A 21,257-nucleotide genomic window follows, 5' to 3' on the forward strand; every position below is an offset into this window, starting at 1 on the left:
ACAGCGTATATGCGAACACCACTGCCAGTTTTTTGCAGCAGCGAGCTCGGGCTGCCATCACTTGTCCTTTTCCCTTTTCTACTTTTCCAAAAAGCGAACAATTCTTTCGTTACTCATCGCGCTTCCCATCGACATTTAATTTTTGTCGTCTCTCTTTACTTTCAAGCGAACCCTGCATTCATAATCCTGATTGCCGAACGCGCCGCGGTGAGATATACTTTACTCTTACCTTTTTTCTCTCTCTCTCTCTCTTTCAGCTCGTCGCTTTCGTCGAGAAAGGTCGGGTGACACTAGTCCCTCGTCGCGTCTCCGAAAAAGACTTCGTTTTTCTCTTAAGCCTTCGTCTAGCCCTTTGGAGTTTCGCATTATTACAAGGTACGTCTACTCGCATTACAAACTGCAGTTCATTTCATACCGTCGCCCACAGATTTCTAGAGTGCACTGCTCTAAAGCGCAAGTCTGGAAGCGGCTCTTAAATCTATACGAAGCTTTTGTGTGGATGTGGAAGCAGAAACCTGGGACGTGACTGAAGGCGGGCGCTGAAATGAGCGAAGCTGAGCGCACGAATTGGGGAGGCGAACAAAGTTTAATTTAACGGAGTGACGTCGTACCCCAAAGCGGCGAATAGACCGAATCGAAAGTCGAGATTCCTTGCCTCCGGGGAGAACTCTCACAAGGTAACTCTTTGTTTCGATGTAATGGAAATACAGGCAAAGGATTCGGGAAGCTGGGTAGCCGGCGCTAATTCTTCGGCCTAGCTGAACAAAATGAAAAAAAAAAAAATGAAAAAAAAAATGAAAAAAAAAAAGCCTGACAGGAGTCATTTTCTCTGTGCTCTTTTTATTGTATTATCTTCATTCCTCTGCTTTGCACTCTTAAACGCGCGTCATTTTTGGCGTTGACATCTCATTTCCCAAATTGCTTTTCCCATATCCACTAAAAGACGAACAGGAGTGCACGAGTGCAGGTAATCACGACTTACTAATTTTCCAGACGTCATTCAGAGCGATGTGCGTGGTAAGTGATTAGCATTAGAGAAATTGAAGCACGGGCTGCAGCGATAAGGAACGCCATATGACTAGCAACACAAAGCACTGTGGGCTCAAAAAGAATAAAAAAAGGAAAAAGGCGAGGTGCACGCCGGTACGCAATCTGCAAACGTTTCCTTCATGCTCCTTAATTTTCATTTTTTTTTTTTTGTGGAATGCCGTATATGCAGTGCATATCCCGGGGTAAACATAAAATGGTTAGAATGCTGTGTCGTTTTGAAAAGAGCCAATGTTTTATTTTTATTTTTTTTTAGACAAGAAAAACAGAAATGGCAGTTTAACTGTGATAAAGAACTTTAAAAGGACACCTACGAAGCTTTGCGATGCAAAGAGGTTATAAGGAAGCGCAGGCGCTACACTTTTGATCTGGTTCCACATACGCGATAAAAATGTTCCAGTTAGAAGTGGAAGTTCTACTTATAGTTAGAACTTTTTTGACACGTATGTGGAACGAGAAGTGTAGCTACGTCCAGCTAGATGAATTCAACGAGCAGGCGCATGACCGCACGCTGATGTGTTTTTATTGGTGAATGGCTGGTGGTGGCGGTTCAAATTAATTCAGGCCAAGATAAAAAAGTTCCTTAAAACTGCGGCGGAAAGCGAATTTAATTTGTTAATGGAAAACACCTATTGTCATCTGGTTGAGTGTTTTGCTCAAAGATAACCGCAAAAACACATCAACGCTGCTTTGTTTTCTTGGTTCGCACTGCTCCTGCTCTTCAGTTGTTGTCTGACGATGGTAGTGGGTATCGAAAGTTAACATTCTTAATGCCGCGGACACAGCTGATCGTCGGTTGATGAGAGTAATCAAATCTCAGTTCCTTAATCGGCACCATATCAAAATATTGATAAGCCACGCTCCATTGCGCAAGAAAAAGGAGGATTGCGGAGATGTTCAAGTAGCCTCACTTAACAGGGGTGGCGTTCAAATATTCGAAAGTTTCGGATTGAAAACCTAACACCATTGTGTTTCACTCGCTTAAGCAGTCAAGTAATGCATGCTCAAAATAAAACGCAACCATTTAAATTATCTTCAATTATTCAAATCAATTTTGGATAACAGCTATGAAGAAACTGTGGTTTTGATTGATGTTATGAACTACTGCTCTGAAAAGAGTGCTGACTTCAACGTGCCCATCATGCTGCCATCATTCACTTAAGTAGTAAAGAAAGTTCAGCGCTTTTACGTGATCTGTTAGTAAATCAGAGCTCATAAGGTTGGTGGTAGTTTTTAAAGAATGGGCCCCGCATCAGGGTTCGGTGAGGTTTTTGTGACCCCGCAACAATGCAAGGACTTCTGCCGCCATGAATCACAGCTTATGCCCCTTGCATTTACAGAAATGTGAGCTATACTCCGTTTCATAAGCTGTCTGCAGCGCTGCGAAAGGCATGGGTGATCTGAGCTACCCAGGCTGACAGGCACTGCATAATTTTACGCCTACTCTGCTGTCGCCGACGGCGGCACAGGAGAATTATGAGCATAATCATTTCGTACGCGCCACCCTGACTGGACCCTAATTGGCTCAGATCCTCCTTGCCTTTCGTAGCGCTGCAAATGGCTTCTGAAGCTGAATATAACTTATTAGCGGTCAGCAGCAACAAATATTTATTTCCCGATCCGCACCATAGGGGGCTATTGAGTTACCTACCATACTCACTATGTATTGAGTCCTACCCTTTGACTTCGGCTGTCGGGCCAACATTTTTCAATGTGCGCATTGGTCGGTCGGTCGGTCGGTCGGTTAATTGATTGATTGATTGATTAATTGATTGATTGATTGATTGATTGATTGATTGATTGATTGATTGATTGATTGATTGATTGATTGATTGATTGATTGATTGATTGAGATTAGTACTGTGTCGTTAAACACCAAAAGCTACGTCTGCATGGCCGTGGCACCGTCTTTAGCGCACAGCCGCTTCCTCACACGCCACAAAATCATCCGAATACTTGTACCAATATTCAATTCGTTGTTAAATTTTTAAAGAGCACAACGTTTGGATTCGTACTAAATTCTATTCTAACCGACACAGTACTCATATTCGATTCGATTTTCCCAAAATGCGTTCCCCAAGTCCTATAACTCAACAGCGCGTATTTAAAGCGCGGAATCTATTCTGTACAATCAAAACATGTCATGACCCGGTAGCTATAAGGACTATTATGAACTTGCATCGTCACTAAAAATTAGGTAAACTCGTTTTCAGATTGTGGCGCACTGTTCGCTTGTTAGGACTGATACTGTTTAAAGCCGAATTCTTTCCCCGACATCTCAGAAGCAAGGACTTTAAGTTGCCCGTAATAAAGACTATGCGTGTTAACGTTTCCAGGGCGCTGAAGTGAGAGTCGAAGGTCACAAATGTGACAACAGCCTTGGATGTGGCGCCGCTTTATGCGGATAAATATTGAGCTTACCTACCTTAATGTGCGGTAGTGAAAGCAAGTGGCCGCGGCTTCACGTCGCGTTAACAGTCCTTCGTGTGATTCGCACATCCTGAGAGACATTTATTTACGGGAAAATCCAATGAACCTAAAGCCAAACAGACCAGGAGCTGTGAAGTTGGGTAGACGCAGCATTCTCTACTACACGCACAAGGCTCGAGGAATTGCCACTTAATATTTCCGAGATATGCATGCCCTCCAGCAGGTGGTTTAGAGATGTCTTAAGTGAACACGGACTTGTTTAATTTGCGCACAAAGTAAATAAATTCATTATTACATGGAACGATGCAGCTTTAGTAAATAATCGAGCCGGAGATTTCGGAAGCAGCGAGGCGCTCGTTAACCCACGCTCAGTAACAAATTATCTTCGTATTGCGATGGTACTCCCTTCTGGCCGGACACAGGTCACCGCGCTCATCGGGCATTTACGTGCGCACATCGCTGACTGCACGCTACGCACAGCTGTTCGACCGCTGGACTGATATAGAAAGAAGGAAAAAGAAATTAGAGAAAGAAGAAGAAACTGGAAACAAGTACACATTTACCAAGTCCCGGTATCGTAATGACATCATTTACACTGCACGCTGTCGCTTTATCAACAACAGCGACACTGGCGCAAGCGTCCACAGAAGGCTGAGAGACAAACGAGAGCTCTGTAATTATACCTGACCTTGCCTGACCCGTTCGCGCAGTCTTCTGCACCCTCCTACATTATTTGCGCTTCAGTTCGTCATCCCTTTTAATTCTCCGAGTCGTACTTTACATCCCTTTCGGCCTGCCTCTTCCTCATCCCTCCCCTATTCCACTTGTCTCCCGCCCTCTTATCTTTTTCTCTCTATCTCACTCTCTCTATCTCTCTCTCTTTTCTTTTTTTTTGCCGCGTGAGCTCTGCCACACACCACCGTTTCTTACGTTTTATTCTAGTAGCAATCGTGCCCTGAGTCTGGCCCTGTCGCCACTCACGTTGTTGTCGGTGTTTCACGTGATTATTCTCTGCGGGAAATTAAATTTGGCTCTTGCAGTTCGCGCTGATAATTAACGACGCACTTGGTGCCCCTTTACTGAGGCTCCGACCATGCGCCTGGCAGAGCGGCACCGTTGAGCGAGCGAACAAACGAGCTCTCAGTGCTCCGAGCCTTCGCCGCGGACACTGTTTAGCGGAGCCCCGAGCAGAGGACGTCTCCTTTTTCCTTCACCTCTGTTTTCTTTTACTTAACACTTTGCTACAGCCCTTTTTTGTTATGTGTTTGTTTTTTCTCTCACTCTCAGCGTTTCTGAGACTCTGCGCTCGAGGAGAAGTGGTCGTTAAAAAGACACTCCCGCCCCTCTACACCTCCTCCCGCTCTACTGGCTCCTTTTATTCTCGGTTCAGCCCCTTACTGCACTACGCTTTCTCCCAGCGGCCCTTTTTAAGTTGTTCTTTTTTTTTTCTTTTTCTTTTTTTTTTTTTTTTTTACAGTCTTTGTCGTGGCTTCACCCCTAGCTAGTTCGCAATGCGTCTTTCAAGAAGGCGGTATGCTAAACGGAACGGACGTAGAGCTTTGCGCGGAAGGAAGACTTTGGAGAAGCCCAGCTTTCGTCAACGTCGTTCACTGCCCAAAATATTTCTTTACGGAAGCAAATTAAATTGGGTGACTTGGAGTAGCCCCATTGCTTGAAAGAAGCGCGCGAAAAAAGAAAATTGAGAGAAGATGGGGAAGCGCCCTGCACCACCGATGACTCAAATAGTTTATTGATGGTGCCCCGAATAGATTTAGGTGATAAAATATTAAAAGGCAGGTGACCCAGCTGGTATCCAGGAAAGTAAGCTCCATATTAACGCCAGCGTATATCCCTCGCAGACCAGTTATTTTTGTGTAGATTGGTTACGGTCTGCGTGAGTTCATGGAGTTCCTTTATTTCCAGTTTCTAATGTTAAGTTAGACATATATGGGTTTACTTTTATCTCCGGGGAAGGAAGTTCCGTGCATTAACCAAGCGTTTTTCTCGAGCTCTAAGCACTTTTGTTTACAGCAGGCGGTTGTTGGATACGTAACATTGGTAGTAACTATGGCTCTACAGCTCCCGTATTTTTTCGCGATATAGAACATGCCAAGCGGTGTGCAATAAATGGTTGAAGCCCCATGCAGTGAGCTCCTCATTACCACAATCGACAGTATATAATTGGAGGTAGACCGGAAGGCTGACATGCACTGAAGTCGAATGGCTTTCGGCGGCTCAACCGAGATCTTGACGAAAGCAGTGCGATAGTTGCTCCCTTTCACATCAGATCAATAAATCCTTCGAACGGCTGGCTTGTATGCTAATGAGTCTGGGAGCAGCTTAAAAAGGCTGAGTGGGAGTAGGGGTAAGAGTTGAATGTATAGGATTGTTAGCTGGGGATTCCCATAGCGAACGTGCCTCAGGAAGGATTCGTAAACAAAGTGAGTGGAAAGAAGGATGTGCTAGGTTTACTATAGTTGTTGTAAATGAAATTGTATGTCGATCTGTGAAGCACTAGCCCGGAAGTCATATTTGCTTTAAGGTTAATAAAGCAGTCAGCTCGGCCGACAAAAATCTACGTCTTGATCGCAGTTAATAACATCAACTTAGCCGCAAAATCAGAGTATAAAATTTAAACGTGCTCGATCTGAAACAGCAGGCCTAAACTGTGCATTGCATGCCTTGCGATCACGAGGGAATTAGCAATATATTTTGTGACGGGGATTATTATTCTCTAATTGCCCAGCTTTTATGCTTAGCTAAGGAGAACAAAATATAAGTTATTATTACGATTACTACAGTAGACCGCGAAGAAGACTAGCATGAACCTTTGTTGCTAAGTTTCATTGATCGAGAGAAGGCCTGTGCACAACACTTGTCGAAGGCGAACACATAGAAAGCCGAACGTTCTTGCCTCAAATTCTGCACCAGTGCTCAGTGAGAATTCTTTCACGAAACGCATGCAATTGTCAGTGCTGCTTTACAATAAAGTCCGCTAATATAGAGACCATCACTCACTAATTTTGCCGGCCTCTGGCTGCGCGCTACGTACTCATGCATTGTCGTGTTTGTGACAATTGCAACAGGAAGTAGTTAACAGCTCACATGGCCGGTCACTGATCGATGGACGGACAGTGTAAGATGACGGGACAACATGAGACTACGTGACATTGGCCACTTGGTAGAATCTGCCGACTTGAGCAGGTCCTTTGAAATACGTCGATCGAATCCTCAGGGACCCATTATTTCCAAGTCAGGTCACACAGGCGTTCGTGCGGAGTGGTTAAAGGGGCTTATATCTCCGTGGTGTGGTTTTTTTTTCATACTGTGAGAATGTGAAAGCTGACGATGGTACATTAATGAGCATTTGCACGATAACAGAGTCGGATATCAAAAATTTCAGAGGAGTAAAGGAGATGTCATTTTCCGTGCAGCAAGGCAAATGCGCGTTTTGGCCGCCCTGCTGCATCCCTTGGAACGCCCCTTACTCTTCGAGACAAAGACAGAGAGAGTTTCTCTCCCTTTCCCTTACTCTGTTCTAAATATACACTATCTTTTTCTCTCTCTTTCTCTCTCTGCTCTCTCACTTTCTAGATGAAGAGAGAGATAGGAAGGGAGAGAGAGAGGGAGGGAGGGCGTAGGAAAGGAGGGAGCGGGGATATTGAGGGAGAAAGAGAGCAAGGAAGAGAGTTTCTCATCTCAGACAAAGACAGTGACAGACTCTCTCTAGAGCGAGAGATAGTAGAAAGAGAGAGAGACTCTCTTTCGCTTTATTCTCATTGACTATTATGATCTGTCACTAACTATCGGTCACTAAATATCAGAGCCCCCCCAATATTCTGTGGATTCTCGCGGACGCATCTCGCGCGCAGTTGCTGCGCACACTTTCTGCGGACGCCACTCATGAGCTGCTAAAGGCTTTCGCCCTAAAATATGAATAATTAGGTTTGAAGCAAAGTGCATAGGCAAGCGAGTAGTCACAAAAAAAGCCGGAAGTTGCGATCATTCACATTCTCGCGTCAAAACCTTAAAGGCAGAGCTTCAGCGTACGCCATAAGGCAAAACTGCCTTGGCTCTAATCCTGTAACCACGTGTGAGCTTGAATAAAACTATTATCCCCATGTATAATTAAGGTACATAAGCAAGGTCAAGATAGAGGATGAAAAATAAAGGTAAACGAGCAAATTCATGGGTGGCAGCGCTAGCGCACATTACTCGCATTTGGCCTAACTATAGTTAGAGTCGGCTGTCATTGTTTCTCTTAAGACATCTTCATATATTCTATTATAACGAAATCTGGGAAATCTTAATAAATCCCTTGGGTCATAAGGATGCTTCAAAAACCTAAAAGTATATTCCAAGAGAGCAAACTCTACAGAAAGCTGCAGCGAAGCTTGCTACAGAGTTGCTGTCCTTAGAGCAGAAAAAAGAAACGATGTACCACCGCGGAGTGCACGTACGTGCCTTGAGCATCAGTGAAAGGCTAGGCGCTCCAGAAATGAAAGAACTTAAGTTACCATAATTTGCCTCTGTTTTCTCACTACTTCACGCCTTCTTCAAACGAACCTTAGGCTGGATAAACCTAGAGAGCAAGCTCATAACCCAAATTTTAAACTACAAGCGTCCCCTGTGTGTCCTGGTGGTCAATATCAACTGATGTCCGCAAATCACAAGTATCGTTAAGGCTAACATGATTCCCGGCAGCAACTTCTAGTTTCCGTCCCCGCATGGGAGGGATCCAGCTAATTCTCCAAATAACTTCGCGCTCCCCCTCCAGTTGCTCTGAATGCTTACCATTGTTTCCTTTCGGTCTCCAAGACGTGCCTTCCACAACCACGGTCCGAGTCGTTGAGGCGCCTTCTTTTGTTGAGGAAAGCCTCTCCAACGGATGGAGCGTAAATTCCGAGCCGCCGAGAAACGAGCGACTTCATTCGAAGCAATCTGTTCTCTCCGCTCCCCGGGGGCCTTGTTGCCGGCGTCGCACAATTGATGGAGGTCGGGGCGGCGCGCGTAAAACAGTCGGCGCCGTGACTAAAGAATAGCTTGAACACACGATTGTGAGCACCCAGTCGCTTTGTTGCCCTGCCTCGCCCCTACTCTTACCCTGCTCGTTGGTTCCCGGTTCTGCCCTATATGCGCCTTTTCACTTCCTTCGTTGTGTATCTACTAGTTTCATTATTTTTTTTTTTTTTTGGCACACCACTGGCTGAATGCTTCCCCGCAGCCGCTTCTTAGGAAAACGGAAGTGATCGAGACGCAGTGAAGCCGAAACGCCTCGCATTGGTCATCAGCGGAAGCCATTAAATTAGCGAGACCAAGCGAGCTAGAGGATCGTCTTCTGTGCACTTTTAACAACCACGTCGTACGAGCGCACGCAAGCCGGAGGCCTGTATCATGCACCGCTCGTTCCCTCCTCAGCCATCGGGCGTTTCTCCTTCATCACTGGTTGCGCTCGAGTTAAGCCGACAGAAGCTGGCGATCTGGCCGACAAGCAGGGGGGCTGGAGGACGGGCGAGGAGGTCGACACTCGCCTCAAGGGACACGGGGAGACGAGCCTCGCAATTTGGGGTGGTTGAGCAACGTTCCTTGACTGCATCTCGAATCAGGAATGTTCCAGAGAGTGCGCCAGTGCGCCCCGTTTCTCGCTGCGCTCAATTACCAACGAGCGCGAATAAAAAAGACGCGTTTGAGTTGCCGACAGTTAAGTTTGCTCTCTTAACCCCTTTCTTTTTTTTTTTTTCCATCTGGTCCAATAAAAATGCGAGAGAAGCACATGTCAGAAAGAAGAAAGACAGACCAATTCGGCTTAAGTATTGCTGCTGACGATTGCGCTTTATTCTACTTTGTTTTCTTTCTGAAGGGAGTGGAAATTGGAGCATTGTTGCGAAACACACTCACGCGCTCGCCAGTGTATGTGTGTGTGCACGCGCACACACACACACACACACACACAAACACACACACACACACACACACACACACACACACACACAAACACACACACACACACACACACACACACACACACACACACACAAACACACACACACACACACGCGCGCGCGCACGCACGCACGCACGCACGCACGAAAATGCCTCTACAGGTACGGCGAGGTCCTTTTTCTAGAACTTTCCTTTTTTATCGTCGGGCTGATTGGGAACGCTATAGTCTCTTTGTTCTAGCTTTGGACAGCTCGCGCTCTTGAAACGAAAACGCGCATTCTCTGTCATCAGCGTAATCCATCGTTGCTAAGATGCGCGCGGGCTCCTTGCGCCACCTCATAATAGGCACACGGCGAGTCGCTGATCTGCGAAAACTAGTAGAGGCCGTGCTCTTTGCACGATTCCTGTAGCGTGTCGAAACCGTCTCTTTTTGAATATTAAACGAGCCGTGAACGAGGCTCTTGGCAACTTCTTTGTTTGAGAGCACGTAGAAATTGCAACGCTAAAAAGAAAACAAGAATGCCAGTAAACGACTGCGTTCCCTTTTTTCTTGACATTTAATAGTTTTCCTTTTTCGAGTAGTTAAAAAGTGTAGTTTTTTTCGCTTAGCAATGTTGGCAGAGTATAAACGACAACAGCCAGACTGACGTAAGTTTAGTCCTATGCCCGTCATTAAGCAGACTGAACACATTTGGCTTGAAGTGGGCCTTCTGCCGGCGACGTCTCAATAGCTGTCTCTTTTGAGAGTCGGGTACGTTGCCCCGCGCTCTTGTCGCCTGAGGTTACGTTTTGCTCATTTCAACGCCGTTTTCGCATACTGCACACAAAAGAGATTAGAAAAGCAGCTTTTTTGTGCAATTCGTTTCGCAAACCGTAACAACTCAAGAATGTAGGGGTACGGAATACAACTGGGCTGTAGTCTGTCCAGTATGCATGATGTATGTTCCTCTTATGATAATACATCTGTCGTTATTCGGCATGCCAGAAAAACCGTACACACATAAAAACCCGACATTACAGAATAACTCGACGCTTGAGATTCGTTTATGACAACAAGAAAAAAGTACAGAGATCATGTGCCAGGACGTGCCGGTCCCGCTTCTAGGGCGAAAGTTTAAAAAGTGCATTTTGCGAGCCTGAACGTCGTGGCTTTATTTCTTTGTTGTGCTCCCGCCTTTCTTATCTGTATAGTGTTCTCATTTTCTCTGCCTTTCGCATGACGAGATAAACAACATTAAAATGATCGAAATGGTGCACAGGTTTTTTTTATTTTATTTTTTTTTTTTGCAAGAAAATTTCTTTCTTCGATAATGGTCCGGTTATTGTGGTAAAGTTTCAAAACAAGTCTATATAAACACACATTGACATCTATAAAAGGGTTGGGAAAAAAAGACCTTGAATCTGTCTCCTCCAAACTTACTATCTTTAATTACAATGAGAAGTCTGACATTTAGAGATCGATAAATCCACATATTTGAGATTGTCCTGAACTTTATATTAAATAAGCCACATTCGTTTCGTCCAAGAATTTGTTCTAAGAGACATACTTTGAGAACATTATTACCCCCATTATCTTCTAAGCTCTTCCAGATTAGGTCGTGGAGTCCCATCACACTATAGTCAAAAGCTTAAGCAGACATCTATCCCTTCTACATTATGAGGTGGATAATAGGCAAAACACCGAAGAACAAGTGCTAAAAGTAAACATTTATTAGCACGGCCAAATAATTACGATTGCATGTACTATGAAAATTCCGCCACAGTGTGGTTGAGATGCCACTTAAAGAAGGCCCAAAGATGAGGGCATCTCAAAGTTGACCCATTGTGACATTATATTTATAAAACAAAGCTCTAAAAAATCGCATAATGATTCCCGGTTAGGTTCAGTTTGCCGCGTACGCCAAGCCAAATGTTTAACAGCCTCACGGCAGCGTTGGACAAACAACTATAACATTTTGCGATAAAGCGGAGATGTGTCAGAGTTTGTAGACGGCAAGCACATAGCTAGCATGGGCGTGTCCTCACCCGTTTTGCGGCATTGCTGCCTCGTGATACGAAGCAGCACCCTGTTCTAAAACTCACAGAATAGGTTGACACAATAAGCTAAGAGCTAAGTCAAAATGAATAGCGGAATGTAGTGGTCATGCATGGTACAAATACCGGAGAGCGAAAAGTGTGGTTAGATCTGGTAAGGGCACCCCCTATCTTCGACAACTGCATTCTAAATCTAATTCATCTAGGGTCCTCCATGACACAAGAAAGCGTATCCAGCAGTATTTTGGTTTTTATTATTGACACCGTATTCAAGCCCGTTAAACCAACTGAAGCTATCTTTTTTAATATGCCGCTCTTTTCCACCTGCTTCCATATTGCTGTTCCTTCTTCAATCACTCCTTTAATTTCTCATTTTTGTACCCTGCGTTTATTTATTTCACTGCAGGGATTCTCGCCGTTGGGCGAACAGTAACGGTGAAAAATACTCTGTATCCGGATCCCCAGACCACAAATAGGACAGCCTTTCATAGTAACGGAATCTTACTGAGAATAAAAAGCAGCAATGGCTGTCTTCCTTTCAGCTATAATCCCACGATTAACATCGTGCGCTGCACAGTAACCTGACGGAATTACAAAGGGAGCTTGAACTATGCGGCAAGGAAGAATGGCAACATAAAACAAAAACAACAAAACAACGGAGGACTGTAGCGTCAAACCCAGTCTCGTTCTTGGTGCTAAGCGCTCCACCTTCCCTCCCCTCCTTTCCACTTTCCCTCTTCGGTGCCAGCGACGCCTTTCAGTCATTCTTAACCGGCACACACAATTATAAACCGGCGCTCACAGTAATTTCATCCTTCTTAGCGGCGAGTGCGCAAAACACGGTAGCGGGGAAATTAATCCTCCTTCTTGCGCGCTTTAATTGCAACTTGCCTTCTCTCGGGCCGTTCCTTATCTTAGCTCATTATCCTTTCCTTCCACAGGAAAAGAGTATCACAGCGAGACATTCCTTGCGCACCAAGGTAATTTTCGGGTCAAAATCCCCTTTCCTTAAGTTAAACACAACCACACGTATCAAAGAGAAAAGCGCCAGCGAGATTAATCTCTCCTGTCTTCGAAGACAGCTTCAACGAGGATTGGAATTATTTTCTCTCGCTGCTACTCAGCTGTCTTTCCTTTTACTGGCATCTATCTTTTCCTTCAGAGCTCTGGTCGTATTATTTTTCATTTTTACTGCCTGACCTCCTTTCTTTTCTTCCTTCAAACATCTTGTACAGAGCACGGAATGACGGCAGATACACATATAACGCAAGGGATTGCAGTATTAATCTTCCTTTATTTATCCTTCCGAAGCGAGAATGCGTCGACTGCGTTTCCAATCTTCCTCGCCGCCGCGCCTCTCTGGTTGGCTGGAAGCTATGAGTGGCTCCCTCTTGCGCTCGGCTCACAACTTATTGAGGGTTGGTTTCGCTACATGTTTTCCTCGCGTACCGCCGGCCGCATCTTTCTCTCACTTTCCTTTTCGCTCTCCTCTGTCCAATTTGTATCGCATGTTTCTTTGTATCAGCTTTCATTTACTCTGGCCGCTGCGAACGATGGGGAGGGAGCGGAGGGGGCAGGGGGTGAGGGAGAGTGTGTCTGGAAGGCGGGGGGGGGGGGGGAGGAGACGATGGCATGCAAAGAAGCTATAGCAAGGTGTTGTGTGTTTGTGTCTATTGCCCGTTCCTGTCGTTAGTTTACTTTCGAGTGCCTGTATCGCGCTAACGAACAATGACTCGAGCATGCCGTGATAACTGGGCAATTAGCGCCGGCACCCTAGCGACACGATCGCGATAAATTAGGACGATGTTCTCTAGGCTGGGCTGTTTTGTGCGCTCTGCTTCTTTCTTTATACTTTCGTGCTGTTGTTGTCGACAGGTGCATTTCAGTTCGTTTGCATTAAAAGTGCCGTTCGATTTGGCTCATCACTTAGGGAATGTGAGCTGAGAAAAAGCATTTAGTCTGGTATATATCCGCACTCAAATAGAAGCTATCTAGTGAAGCTGTTGTTTCGCTCTGGAACCGCTTTCAATGCAAATATGAATGTGCGGCATGTAGCATCACAGCGTCAGGTAAGGCTGTCTTTCCAGTGCTGGATTTTTTACGATAATAAGTAAAAAGCTTATCTTCCCATTTGTTTTCGAGTGTATTAACCTTTTCCAACGAAACGTACTCGAGAAACTTTGTGCACTTCTCACCTACGGGCTAGTAAAAGTAAAGTTAAAATTAGGTTAAAGTGCGTACCCCAATAGACTCGTACTAAATTTGCACAGGAATACGAGTTCACTAATCTAGTTTTGCGCATGATGCGTAAGGCGTAAGGGTCATTGCGTATTGACGATGAAGCGCGAGAGATGTGAACAAATCAAACTGAACATTTCTTCAGTGAAATATGGCATAACCTAGTTACATGCGCTTACAAGAGGTCGACTGCGCACTAAACCGGTTCACTAAGGCGAAATTTCCGAAGACTGAAATTTTGAAACGTAAGAATTACTGGTCCCAAAACATCGAATTGACAACGGTAAGTGCAACTTTTCATACCAAGGTTCGGCAGGTAGCCGCTACCATCGAGCGTCAGCGTAAGGTCGTGGAAGGGAACTTTTTATGTTTTTATCTACAAATACTACAGGCAGAATGGCTGCCAAAGTAAAAGAACGAAATAAATAAATAAATAAATAAATAAATATATATATATATATATATATATATATATATATATATATATATATATATATATATATATATATATATATATATATATATATATATATATATATATATATACACATGTTGCAATAACAGCTTTATTGAAACATTCCTCGAGAAAATGGATGCAAACAGTTCCTTTGATGTGTTGTTAGGGAAAATATGAATTCTCGTACATTTTGGGGCCGGCAAAGTACGCCCATAGTACTTTGGAGAGATTCATTCTACTGGATCTCTGAGAGGCACCAAAATATAGGTGTCCAGTGACAAACCAGAGTTGTAGTTGTATACCACTGAAAAAACTTCAGCCTAAAGACTTGATGGCATACCTTAATGTGGTTCCAAGTTGAGCTTGATTTACCATTTTAGTGGCCTGTGATGTAGAGCGGTAATCAGAAAAAAAAAAATCTGGCAGAAAGACATTGGAAGCGCTTTAGCTTAACAATGTCATTATTATAGTACACGTCCCGTACTATCGAGAGATACCCGATAACTGATTGTAATCATTTTGTAGCGGTGAAAGCACGGACACAAAGAACACGAAACACAAGGGACACCCTTGTGTTTCGTGTTCTTTGTGTCCGTGGTTTTACCGCTACAAAATGATTCCAAAAAGAAATTACCAACTAGTCCAACTTGAAGTTTTAACCGAGAACTGAATTGACTTCAGAGCGGTATGGTTCAAGCTTGACGCCCAGAGTAGCACCTTGTGATTATCGACGAAGAAAACGGAGCTCAATAAATGCTCCAAAAAAGCAGCGCGAGCAAATGGGGGCGAAAGTAAGAAAACACAGGATCAAGCGCTGACTCTCAACTAAATTTTAGTCACAGGAAACACGCTAATATAAGGAAACAGATAACAATAAAACACCAAAATCAAAACGCACTTGCTACTATGTGATATCCAGATATGCAACCTCACAGTCGCGCAGGAGCAGGGATGGTTTGCTGACTCACAATTTTGCTTTCTTTGCCATATTATATATATTGTATTATTTTTCGGCCCCTAATAAGCTCCATAAAATTTGCTCAGTAGTAGAAAATAAGTCCTGCAATCCTAATAAATCTGTAGCGTCTTGTGACGTTAAGCACAACAATAGATTTGTGCCGTGCTCCAAAGGGGTAGTCTATAAAATCTCCCTGTCCTGTGGTCAGATATACATTCGACAAACGGGACGATGTATTAACACATGGCTCAGAGAACATTGCAATTCATTAGAATCTAATCGCTCCACTAATCTAGTTGATCATTACCGAGAGTGTCAATCCTGTTTTCCGTCCTTGCATTTTACTGACATTTTGTAGAAAGAACCCGACCAGTTGTCCAGGGAAATCATCGAGGCGTATAATACGGCAAAGAAAGCAAGATTGTGTGTCAGAAAACCATTCCTGCTCCTGCGTGACAGTGAAGTTGCAGATCCGGATATCACATAGTAGCACGTGCGTTTTGGTTTTGGTGTTTTATTGTTATCTGTTTCCTTATATAAGCGTGTTTCCTATGATTAACTTTAGTTGAGAGTCAGCGCTTGTTCCTGTGTTTTCTTACTTTCGTCCCCGTTTGTTCGCGTTGCTTTTTTGGAATATGTATAACCAACTCACCCGCTTAGCTATCCTGCTAATAAATGCCTTCGTGCTAATGGTATGAACGTAGGTGTTCCTATCGTCTCTGATAGTTGGTCTTTGCCTGTGCATGCTCACTCTGAAATTTACTGTGTGCCAAAAACTGATTACTTTTAGCCTCAATAGTTTCGAGACACGATTCAGTGAAGCGAATAAAGCGTAATCAATTGTAAACGTTTTAATAGTTCACGATGTTCAACGTTGCGAAAAACGAATATGCCTCAGCAGTGCGCACCGTAAGTCTTTAGGAGCCTTAATGCTCTGATTGCCGTTGCAAATACAAAGCATCACTGCATGTCACAACACGCAGTTAGCAGTCCACAATAAAGAGAAGGAAGAGACGACAGATACCCGAAAAGGGACATCCGAAACCATGTTCGCAAGACGAACCAGTGACAAATGACTTAAAGGCTTGCAATGTCCTTGATTGCTTTCTTTCAAGCTTTTTATGTTGTCTTTTTGCCTGTTTTTCGTTCTTCTTCTCGTTTCTCAAGCGTGACATAAGGAGCTAGCGAGAGGCAATCTGGAAGGCGCGCCTTGGGCAATGTCGTTTGGAATTCCCAAATAATCAGCGCTCGCATCGGGAAATAAGTGTCGCTTCCAATTACAAAACCATTGCGACGAGTCTCTCGAATGCGGCGGTGACCTGGGTGGCGAAAAGAAAGCGGAAAAGGCGTACTACTGCTGAGAGAAGCTCTCTCTCTGACAGATTTGCTTTCTTTATCTGTGTCTGTCTCTTTCCTGTCATGCTTTGCGTTATTGTTCTCCCCCTTCTTCCGCCGTCTGTATTTTTCACCGCCGGCACAGCCGCAGCTTCTCTAATTAAAGTTAAGACAATTAAAACCCGAAATCTTTCTGCCTGGCCAGAAAGAGAAACACGCGGACTTGAGCGCTCACCGATGAAGGTGGGGATGGGAGTGGATTTGCTGGCACATACAGACAGACATACAGACAGACAGACAGACGGAAAGATAGATATACACATGCAGGCCGGCGGGAATCAGACAGGCGAGCCGAGCTTTCGCACAGCGAGGATCCAATTGGCGCCTGTGGGTGCTCGCTGGAGCATGTCTGTGTGTGTATGTTTTGCTTTCGTGCGGTAGGGTGTGACGACAAATTTTCACGTCACTAGCGGGGGCGAGTGGGGCGGAGGGTAGGGTCAGGGAGCTCTTCTGTCGGCACGTTTAATTAGAACCAATCGTTTGTTTTCGCCTTCTCTCTCTCTCTCTCTCTCTCTCTCTCTCTCTCTCTCTCTCTCTCTCTCTCTCTCTCTCAGTTGCGTTACACTGGTCATTTTATTTTGTTCTCTCCCCCTTCTTTCCAGGCTCGTCGTGCCATAGGTAGCAAGTCTGAGCGTGCCATCTGTCCGCCCCTCTCCTTCTTACACCGGCTCTGGTATGCAGCGTGAGAACCGTTCCTCCGTCTTCAATCTTCTTGATTGCCTGTCCCAACGCGGCGCTGTCGCTGCCGCCGCCATTTTCTGCTACCGCCGACCCGTAAGGCGGAGTGCAGGGCCCGAAACTGTGACCCTGCTTATTGCTCTTTAACCGGGGCGGGCCCAGAGAGGAAACACAGGAAGCGCCAACGCGTGGAACGTTGGGCGCGTCCGCCCTTCCTGACAACCCTCGCGTGCGGCCTACCGACTGTTATGGCGAGAAGAAAGAGAAGGGATGGGTTGGGTACGTTTTGCTGTCTTCTTTGTATGCGCGCTGCTTGTCAGATGAACGGCTGGTTTTCGCGTCCCCATTACTGTGACCGATCGGTTAAATGAGCCAAACGCGTGTGAAGGAAAAGCGCTTGCCTGAAATGACCGTTAAGCAGTGGCACGGAGGTTTGTCGTTTCAAAATTAAAAGGACGTCAAGAGAAATTGAGCCTGGTCGACGGCCGGAATGATTGCATGGACACCCAAAGCTCACGACGGGCGTTAGTAACACGTTGTTTTTCTTTTGTCCACGATGAGCCCCATGTACCGGCTTTCCTACTTTTTTATTTGTTTGTTTTTTGTGTGTTTGGCTTCACAAAGCCGGCAAAAGGCGGTGTTGTGCACGTCGTGGTCGTGATTGAACGGAAACTATTGCAGTGCAGCAGAAGTTCTTTTCATTTTTTTTTTTTAGTTCATAGTCTATATGTCTGAGGCCTTTACTCGCCTGTTCGCAACCGCGGTGGACGTCAAAGTATAGCAAACGAGGAGTAATGAAGATGCTCGTTGTAAACATGCGTCAGCTATGTGGCTTCATTCATCCCGCCACTGCAGTGCATGGAAGAGGTGGCTTATTAATTACTGCGTCCGCCTTGTGAGCTGTAAGATTTACTCAGGACTGGCGCTCAGCTTCTTTAGACTGAAATAATCAGAAAGCATATTAGCCCTGAACCTCGCTTCATACCGATCGATCACCTTGAACATTGCGCGTTTTAGGCCTAGCTACCATCCAGTTATTAAGCTTACAACTATACAGTTCCTTGAGTGGAAGGCAGTGCCAGCTTTGAAGCTGGCGGACACGTCTTCTCACTATTGGCCGAGCATCGGGAGCGTCGTAGGTGCCTCGACGACATCGACAGACATGTTACGCAGGGGGCGCCTCAGCAGCTCTCAACACCGCAAAAACACAGGGGTAAAGTCAAAGTTTCTGAGTCGGGATGTCAGTACGCTTTTTAAAAATAAAGATAACCAAAAATTATGAGAGACACCTAGACCCCCATTTTAAGGGTATGACTCAATAGCACAGGCTAACAGCCCAAAATTTCCGAGTGCACTGTGGAATCTGCACTGCTGAAATGCGAAAGCCTGGGCGTTGCTTGCTGGTACACACAGTGCATCAAATTTGCTCTCATCATCAAATAAATGCACCGTCATTATCATTGCTAGTGCCATCAATGTCATTATCCCTAATTGCAGCGTCAATTTCATCGCTACTACCATCCTCACTGTAGACACTGGAAAATTATGATGTGTGTTTCACTATCCCGGGCGTGGCACAGTTTGTTAAAGCATTCTTTTTTTTTTTTTTTCTGGTGTTATTTTCGGTACCGGGTGATGACGTCCTTTAACTGACAGCTATAGTATGACCAGACGAACGAACGCGGACAGTACGAGCCATTAAAACTTTCGAATTAACATAAATCCTGGCTTTAACGAAGCCGTACGAATGCGCCTGAGCGGCCTAAGTGTAATGTGAATACGAGGGTCTTGGCAGCCCGATTCTGATACCGCCCTTTCATGTGAAATCAGAGGCCTTAGTTGGCAGCTTCTGCCAAACACAGCGTCAGGCAACCCTGTGTTCAGTCAGTGCGCGGCCATGTCTGGAGCCAGCTACCGCCTGCCACCGCCATGCTTTTGTTACTTCGCTCACAATGTCAATGCAGCCGCTGGCGTCGATACTCACACTCTGTCGCCTTAAAGCAACGAAGTCTGGGGGCAGCTTTTATAACAGCGGTTCATATGCCCTTCTATGATATTCTGCATGCGTCAAAGAACAGACACAGGAAATCATCAATCATTGTAATAATTTTACACTCCATAATGCTTCTGACTGGAAGGTGCCAACCACGACAATGGGGAAAAAGGAGCCCTTCATGTTCAGTGATGTTATAAGCGACGCCTAGGTACCCGGCAGGCACCTGGGACGACGGAGTAGGCAGTGTAAGGCAATTGCTTTCGTTTATACCCAACAGAAAGCATGTTTTAAGCCGGTCTACAGGCTCACGCTGGCGTAGCAGAATTAATGTGCTTAAGGCAAGGAACCGATAAGCGACATATACCAGGTCAAATATGACGAAATATGACTTATTCATAACAATTATGCGATATGGTAATGAAGTTGTTTTCTTTTGGAAGAAGGTTAATTGTGGTCATGTCCCCAGGTCCTTATCATCAAAAAACCTAAAGCTGTAAGCGGTACTTACTAATATATCTTATTTTGTTTTGTTGTTGGCAATCTTCAATAATAAATTGGTATTGTCAACTCAATGTAGCTTCGTTATATGTTGCGCACATCACTAGAAGGACAAACAAATTTTGTTGCTTTATTCGGTTCTATATAATCTGGCATTCCACCAATACGCGGCTATACCGCTGATAGGGTCGGACTATGGTTTTTCGGCTTAGCAATCAAGCGCCCGAAGCCCTGAGCCGCCATGCATGTGGGTTGGCGAAATTCGGTTCAATCTTCTGCTGTTATTATTGTGAGTGCACGAAACGGATTCCCGCCGCGGCGTACCTAAACACGCCAAACTGCGTATGAGTGCACCCTGATAAAGCAGTTCTGGTTTCAAGACGGCTGCAGTACTTCCTAAGGTAGCCATGGCGCTGGTCTTGATGCTAGGAGTGCTTCTTCCTGCGGCTCAGGCATGTAGTCGGCTGCATTTGTTACTGTAGCGAAACCTACACTAGGCTATTAGAAGGAAGCTTTGCCGTGCTTGTCCGAGACCACAAATGCGCATGCGCCGTAACAATGGCAACCAGCTGCTCCATTCCACAGGTGTTCCGCCGCTGCGCTGACTCGTGACGTCACGTACCTCGTTGTGCAGCCTCACTGCGCATGCGCAAGACCGTTAGTGGGTTCCCCAGTGACTCGTCAGATACTTCGAGCTCGCCACATAAAGGAGGAGGGGTTAGCGGCATGACAGTAGATTCACGCACCGGAATGGAGAGGAAAAGGGTAGTTTCGGCACTGCACATGCGCGCGACGCCGCGGAGAGCTCACCAAGCGGAGCAGGAAAGCATCTGGCGGCATCGCGTGCACAGAGCATGAAAAGAGGTTCTGTATAGAACGCTGGTGAACTACGATTCGTTCAACGAAAGGCTGATTGTGTTCGTGCAACGCTCGGTCGCCCACAGCCAAAGCTTTCTCTCCAAATTCGGTTCAACGGCGTCTAACCCCTCTAATCTTTTGTTCGATACCAGCAGGCATACGGTGCAGCCGAATACTGCAATACGCGGTACTCTAGGAGCTTGGCAGATTTCAGTGATATTTTTACTGCACCGAAGCAGTAATATTTATGACCATAACACAAGAAAGTAGTCTCAAGGCTAGTAAACACCTCTCGATTTGTTTCTTCTTCTGGAGCCTGAGAGACGCCTCAAGTGTCATGCGTCGTAGACATTTTACCCACCATGCGCTGCGCTTCCTTCGCCTTTCGTTGATATTCATTTGGCTGCTAGCAAAAGTTTAATCCGTATCATTCCTCTTATGCATTTCGGTTTGAGCTATTCTCTTTCGCAGTGCAAATAATCAGAAGAAAAATAGAATTCGCCAGAACCTTAGGTATTCTACCATAATAGTTGTATGAGTGTCAAATACAAAGAAATTTAAAGTCATCACTCTATGCTCGCTACTCAAAACGTTGCCCTAAAGAGAGCAGGGCTTTCATTTAAAAAGAAAAAGGACAGACGTCCAGAGAAACTGCCTGTTTCAGAATACGAATCAATTAGGCGTCTTTAACTCCCGGTTTCACGCAGCGTGAATAAAATCTGTCA

At 45.2% G+C, this 21,257-nt stretch overlaps 1 protein-coding gene across 1 annotated transcript in view; it reads right to left on the bottom strand.

Moving 5' to 3' along the window:
* The window catches only part of LOC146198861 (synaptogenesis protein syg-2-like), a 359,012-nt gene that overhangs the window by 217,043 nt on the left and 120,712 nt on the right, over nucleotides 1-21,257 (bottom strand). The window lies entirely within an intron of this gene.

Source organism: Amblyomma maculatum, chromosome 2 (genome assembly GCF_055883805.1).
Source record: "Amblyomma maculatum isolate TAMU_Amacu chromosome 2, ASM5588380v1, whole genome shotgun sequence".
Lineage (NCBI taxonomy): Eukaryota > Metazoa > Arthropoda > Arachnida > Ixodida > Ixodidae > Amblyomma > Amblyomma maculatum.